Raw genomic sequence first — 6,861 nt, 5'->3', positions numbered from 1 at the left:
TAAAGTTATTCCAAGTCTTTTTGCAGGAAAAACTGTTGTAACCAAGACTTTCCTAATACCACCTCGCCAGGTTATGGGGACGCAACAGTAGTAGCTTAATACTAGGTACACAAGGGAGCATGGTTTACCTGCAGTGGTTTGAGGTCAGCCTATGCAGAGAACCCAGGATGCTGCTTTCCCCAAGAGAAGAGAGGATGAAGAAAAGAATAAGAGCCAGTCAAATATTTTAATTTACGCAGACTAAAACCAGGTAAGTGCCCTCAACCTTTTGCTACTTGTCCAATAAGGAACTTGAGGTATACAACCAGCTGTTGTGCAGCCACCACAGGACCGATAGAGATCGTATCGAGTTCCAGTGGGTCACGTCTTGCAGGAGAAAGTTTGTGAAAGTCACCTGGAGCATTCACACCCTTGCTTGTAAAACCTGCCTCACAGATTAATCTGCCCAGAAAGGCCAGGGCATAGCTGACATTGTGAGTCGACATGTTGGATGAGGATCTGGATTCAGGGCGTATTTAATGACCTTGTGAATCCAGCAGAGAATATGTTTTGGTGATCCTCCTTTTGTCTCTCCCAGTGCTGATGACAAGAGAAGGGACACGTTCTCTTGAGCTAGAGCCTCATACCTTACCCCGGGTACAGTAACAAGATGATCTGGATCGTCAGTTACCGAGTGGAGACTTGTGTAGGATCCGTTACCTCTGGAGACTGTGTCTGATAACATATTCGGGGACGAAACTGAACGTTGCCTTTCACCCTTCTCATTAATGGCTGATGTCGAAAGAGAGGCCATGAAGTTCCTTGACTTGTTTGGCTTCTGTCAGTGTGTAGGAACACTGTCTTCTAAATCAGGTGAAAATTTGTTGTCTGGTGAAGTGGAACGTAAGGAGGTCTCCTTAGAGACCGGAGAACTTGAACAATGTTCCAAGAGGAAGGTCTCAATTTCGACTGGGAAAAGGCAAGTTGTAAGTCCGCACGAGTTAGGAAAGATCTAGCGATGAGGGGATGTCCCTTCTTTTCAGTTTGAAGGTGAGGCTCAAGGTTGAGTGATCATCTTTACCTGTTGAAACTGAAAAGGGGGGGGGGGTCTTTTCCTCTTGCATATACTCGAGGATTCCGTTATTGCTGGAATAGAGGTATCGAGTGGAGAGATACGCTTTCCCACGACACTAACAACAGATGATGTTATACTTTGCCTGGTAGACTGATGCTGAGGAATTCCTCATATCTAGACAGCCTCTTTGCAACTTATTGTGAAAAGCCTCTTGTGAGAGAGGAGGTACTGGGTAGTCTCCAGGCGTACAATCATAGCAAAGCTATATCTTGTGGTAGATGTCGAAGTGTGGTTGTCTGTGACGTGGAGAGGGTTCTCTTGAAGGCTCTATCAGGAGCTGCAGAAGGTTTGGAAACCGTTCTGCGTAATGCCATAGCGGAGCTATGAGAGCCCTTGAGAGGCTGACCGATTTTCTAGCCATCTTGAGTACCCTTCTCCAGACAAAACCGGGACGAGAGGAAAACGTCGTCGTTGTACCCACCGTTGTTGGCATGTTTCTTGCCAGAGAGCCTTGGGGGGTCTAGGACTGGGGAGCAGCCGAAGCCTCAGGTTCAGGGGCATTGCGAACAGCTCCCTAGTTGGAGAACCCCGTAAAGTCGGGACTTTGTCAGCTACTAGGTGATCCAAAGACCATTTGATACACCTTATCTGGGATGCTGTGCACATATTGTTGGCGAGCACATTCCTCTAGTCTGGAATGAAGCGGGCTGATAGTGGTACCGAACGGACTTTGGCCCATCTTAGTATTTATACTGTTAGATGGAAAGAGGCTGCGAACAAGTTCCTTCTTGCTTGTTGATGTGAGCCTCTATGTGGTGTGTGGTGTTGTCGCTCATCACATCACTGAGCTGAGTGACCCATTAGGAACTGATGAGGCTGTTGAAGGACTGAAAAGTTGGCCTTCATCTCTTAAGAGATTTAGGTGAAGGTACTTTCGGACCCTGTCCAGAGGCCTGAGGTCGTGTGTTGCAGCACTATGGTCCCTCCTCCCTTCTTTTGATGTGTCTAAGCACAGCATCAAGTCCGAGGGGTGGGGAAGGATGAGAAGGTTATACCACTCCGTAGATTCTCGAATGCCACCCATCCCTTGAGGTTCATCCAAACTTCTGGTCCCATGGGGGTCAGAATGTCTGGGGAATCGAAGGCCTGATTCCAATCGGACTAAAGTCACTCTGGACTGGGAGTTCTTCTCGTTTTGAGAAAGGGTCTTGTGACTTTTCTATGCCTGTTTTTGATATGAAGGTTTTGTGGAGTTTGGTGTCTAGAATCATTCCCAGATACACCAGTCTTCTGAGAGGAAGTAGAGAAGACTTCCTTAGGTTTACCTTGATCACCGGATCTTGGTAAGAAAGACTTCAGAAGTTCCGGTGCTAATGCAAAGTTGCCACCGAGTCTGCTAAGGTCAGTCAGTCGTCCATAAATGGAGGAGACGGAAGCCGATCCTGTGAGACCAGGATTGGTGCTGTGGAAAGACCGAAGCACAGTGCCCTGAACTGGTGTTTCTTGTTTGTCTAGACTGATTCTTCAATTCTTCCAAGACGATGGATGGTTTGGGCCTGGAAGTATGCGTCCTTTATGTCCAGTGTGCAAATGAAGACCTGTGATCTTAGCCCTTGTCCGAACTCCATCAGGGTGTGGACATCGACCCAAAGGGACAGCTCCTTGCGGATCCTTTCGCATGGGAGATTGTTGATGCTGGGGTCTTGATTCGTGGCGTATAGGATGGGACAAGATACCCTGTGTAAGGATTCTTCCCTCGGAGAGAACCCCTTCAACTGATAGAAGTAAGGCAACGCTTAACCCTACCATGCACCCTTATGGGATTAATGCTATTCCTTAGAGCAGCGTCAGTCTGGCGAATGTTAATCAATGGTTAACAGCTGGGTACCGTGGTTACTGTGCAGTTGGAGAGTGCTCGCAAGTAGTCACCTGTCGACAAGCCCCTGATTTGGGTTGTCGATCGTTTGTCGATCACTTTAGTGGATTGGAGTGATGGCGAACGGCGATTAGCGTGAAGCGTGTTGTATGCCTTCTGATCTGGGGACCCCCGGGCCAGAGGTTGACTAGTTAGTCCGAGTCACGAACTGCTGGTGAACGGCGAATTGCCGATGATCGGTGCATCGGCGATCTGTGAGCCGAAGATAGTAACTGACAGGCAGATGAAGGCTGTCTATTACCAAGGAAGGTTGGCGATTAATGAGTTGGTAATCTGCTTGGAGAGCCCTAAGAGACAGCAGAATGGTTTAATGATAGTCAGTTGGTGATGGTGAGCCATTGATGATTGGCAATTAATCGCGGAACGGTGATTAGTGAGCTAAATATCAGCAAGCTGATGATTGGCTGGTCAGAGATCAGCAAGCTGACAAATTGGCTGGTCAGAGATCAGCGAGCTGAGATCAATGATCGAAGAAAGATGAGCTGCCCATCGGCGATCTAGTGATCACCAAAATGATGACTGGTTATTGACTAGCAATCAGCAATCAGCACGCTAGCAATTGGAGAGACTAGAGGTCAATGATCAGAGAGATGAGTTAGCAATTGGCGATCTGGTGATCGGCGAGCTAGCGATCAGCAAAACAGTGATCTAGCGATAAGTTGGTTGATGATTTCTCGTTGGTACTTAAAGATTTACAAGCTAATGATAGGCTGTTTGCAATGTTCAGATCGTGTTTGCCGACGGTGGTACTGTCAAGAAAAACTCCTAAAGAGAAATGGACCAAGGGCTCCTTTTGAAGTGTCTCAACTGATGGTAGATGCGTTTGATTCCCGTTGGAAGATGGAATCTTCAGGATCTTGAACCCTTCTGTGAAGCCTCTTCCCTGTTTTCCTGGCAGCCATGCTTTTATACGTTTGCGGGGAGAGGAATGGGGCAATGGTGACCTGTCAAAAAGTTTACATTCTTTTTGCCTATTGCACGAGTGTGCTGGGGAGTACTGGAGCGATGGCACACAGGATGATGCTGGTGCTCAGTTTCTGCTGAAGCGCAATTTCCAGTGAATGCGCAGATGAGCGCTGGAGAGCAGGCAAGCGCTGGTGCACAGGTGAGCGCTGGCGCATTGGCGAGCATTGGATCTAAGGGTGCTGGTGCGCAGGTGAGCGCTGGCTCTTTGGCAAGAGCAGGCGTATTGGATCTGAGAATGCAACTGCGCAGGAGAGCGCTGGATCTGAGAGCTCAGAAGAGCACTGGCGAGCAGGCAAGCGCTGTGTAAGGTTTTGTGCAGTCTCCCTAGAATGCGCAAAAGCGCACAACTGGTCACACAAGCGCAGGTGCTTGGGCACGTGTTTGCGGGCCAGAGCTCACGCGTTGGAGAGCGTGCGGAAGAGGGCTGGCGCGCTCGCGCGGAAGAGGGCTGACGGGTTCGTGCGGAAGAGGGCTGGCGCGCTCGTGCGGAAGAGGGCTGGCGCGCTCACGCGGAAGAGGGCTGGCGCGCTCACGCGGAAGAGGGCTGGCGCGCTCGCGCGCAAGATGGCTGTTGCGCATGCGGAAGAGGGCTGGCGCGCTCACGCGGAAAAGGGCTGGCGGGCTCGCGCGCAAGATGGCTGTTGCGCAGAGATCATTGTCACGCAGGAGTGTGTTGGCGCGTAGGACAACGATGGGGCGCGCGGGGAAGACTGCTGGCGTGCAGGAGAGAGATAGCGCGCAGGCGAAAGCTGGTGCACAGAGATCATCGGCGTGCAGGAGAGCGCTGGCGTGTAGGACAACGATTGCGCAAGCGCTCAGGAGCGTGAAGGAGCACAGGAGAATGCTGGCGCGCAGGAGATTGTCGCCACGCAGGATATCATTGGGCAAGCAGGAGACCAAAGTTGCGCTGGTGCGTGCTGAGGTTCGGTGAGCTCTGTTGCGCCAGCGATCGTAGGTTGGCTGGTGAGTTGGCAAACATTGCTCCCTGTGGCGAGGTTGCGCTGGTAGGTCGGCAGGTTGGCTGGTAGGACGATCAGGAACTGGGATGTGCCCTTTGGAAGGGCGAACATCCACCAATGGAGATTGTGAACGATCCACAGAAGAGTCCAGGACCGAAGTCCAAGGACAAGCTGCAGCGTCATCAGGAGAAGTTCCAGTAACAGATGACCCCCATGACCTTCAGCAGTAGCAATCCTCCGAAGAGGGGTCTCTAAGAGTGGCCCCTCTCGCGAACGAGAGAGGTGATCACTTCGCAAGAGAGACTTGCCTAAGACTATGCTCCGCCCCCGAAGGAAGAGAGACTCAGCAAAGGGGGAGCGTAGTCTAGGCGAAGACAGCAACAGCAGTGGGAGTCGATGAAGTGATGAAGATGCAGAAAGTTCTCCCTCGGAAGGGAGAAACAACCTCACACCTGGGGAAGAAAACTCTCCCCCCAAAGGGAAAGTTGTCCAACCGCTGGAGGTGAACACCCTGGTAGTGCTCTAAGATGACCTGACAAGAGCGCTCCCTGAGGAAGCGTAGCCGGAGCTAGTTCCTCAAAGATGAAGTGCTGATCAGGTGTTGCCACAGGCGTACTTCTAAGAGAAGGGATGACGCCCATGATGACATCCTCGGAGGGACAGCAGTGACAGCAGATTCCCCAGGCATGAACAGAACAGCTCTGCTGCATCGGCACTCTTAGTCGAACGAAGAAAACTGCATCGCTAACTGACGAACAATAAAATAAATTACGTAACATAAAATTCTCTCGGGAGGAACACCTAGTCCGCGACGGGAAGAGAGACCACCGAGGGAACAAACATAAAATAAGTACTGCCCCCTCCCTTCCCCGGTCGACATCGACGGGCGAAGGGAAGCGGGGAGTAACTGTAATAAAACAAGAATTACAATCATTTAATAACATAAAATTTCCCTCAGGAGGAACACTTAGTCCGCGATGGGAAGAGACCACCGAGGGAACAAACATAAAATAAGTACTGCGCCCTCCCTTCCCCGGTCGACATCGACAGGAGAAGGGGAGCAGAGAGTAACTGTAATAAAACAAGAATTACAATTATTTAAATCAGCTAAAAATATTCACTAATAGGAAGAACCACTGATCCTCTGAAGGGAAGTGTTCCCCATGGAGAAGAAGCTGAAAAGTTAAAATTACAAACAATTATAATTTCTCTTAAATAATGGAGAAAACAATCAGAAGCGCAACCTAACCCACGAAGGGGAAAGGTGCTCCCCTGTTAGCACATTGTTGGAGGCCCTTGAAACGTGAACGGCCTTGAGAAGAGAAAGACCGTAGCCAATCTCTGAGAGGCCACATTACCTTCGCTCAGTAATCCATATGTTTCCCATAGGAAGAGGGAAAGGCGAAGACAACAGTTGAACAAGGAGGGTCCAAATGATGAGGGTTCCCCTGTGGCGGCAGCCGAGTCAACGGTAGGTTATCTACCGACGGGAAGACCGATGGACAAAGGGGGGAGAGGTCGGAAGGGAAGGTTTCCTGGCCTTGCGCCAGTGTCTTGAGAACCTGTCTTATGCGTATCACACGCACAACACAAACACAGAAAAGGAAACCTACAACATTTCTATACACATACATATATATATATATATATATATATATATATATATATATATATATATATATATATATATATTATATATATACATATATATATATATATATATATATATATATATATATATATATATATATATATATATATATATATATATATATATATATATATATATACTGTATGTATGTGTATGAACAGAAATCTTCTTCAAAGCGAGTGAATAAGAACTTTAAATCTGGAGGGTGCATAACAGAAGTTTAATAAGTTTCTTGCTGGCTCTTAAATGATTTCATCATTCAAATAAAATGGAATTTACTTTTAACAGGTACAAT

The sequence above is a fragment of the Palaemon carinicauda genome, chromosome 4 (assembly GCF_036898095.1).
Source record: "Palaemon carinicauda isolate YSFRI2023 chromosome 4, ASM3689809v2, whole genome shotgun sequence".
Lineage (NCBI taxonomy): Eukaryota > Metazoa > Arthropoda > Malacostraca > Decapoda > Palaemonidae > Palaemon > Palaemon carinicauda.
Note: the sequence above shows the minus strand (reverse complement) of the source record.